At 41.6% G+C, this 329-nt stretch overlaps 1 protein-coding gene across 1 annotated transcript in view; it reads right to left on the reverse strand.

The window, feature by feature from the left end:
* The window catches only part of LOC108765644 (fatty acid synthase), a 35,669-nt gene that overhangs the window by 13,684 nt on the left and 21,656 nt on the right, over positions 1-329 (reverse strand). The gene's annotated exons all lie outside the window — the stretch shown is intronic.

Consider the following 329-nt stretch of genomic DNA (forward strand, 5'->3'; position numbering starts at 1 on the left):
ATGAAGCAAAATCACTTTGTGTTGTCTTTTTTGATATTTCGGTCGTTTTTCACGCAAAGCTTGATTCAAATTGACCATTTGTTGTCGGTAGTATTCAGTATTAACGTTTCCGCCAGGTTTTAGCAGCTCATAATAGATCACACCTTTCTGATCCCACCAAACACAGAGCATTGTCTTCCGTCCATAGCGATTTGGCCTTGCAGTCGATGTCGATGGTTCGCCTGGAGTTACCCATGATCTTTTACGCTTGGGATTCTAAAATATATCCACTTTTCATCGCCAGTCACAATTCGATGGAGAAATGACTTTCTTTTGTACCTGGCGAGCAG

The sequence above is a fragment of the Trachymyrmex cornetzi genome, unplaced genomic scaffold (assembly GCF_001594075.2).
Source record: "Trachymyrmex cornetzi isolate Tcor2-1 unplaced genomic scaffold, Tcor1.1 scaffold507, whole genome shotgun sequence".
In the NCBI taxonomy this organism is placed as follows: domain Eukaryota; kingdom Metazoa; phylum Arthropoda; class Insecta; order Hymenoptera; family Formicidae; genus Trachymyrmex; species Trachymyrmex cornetzi.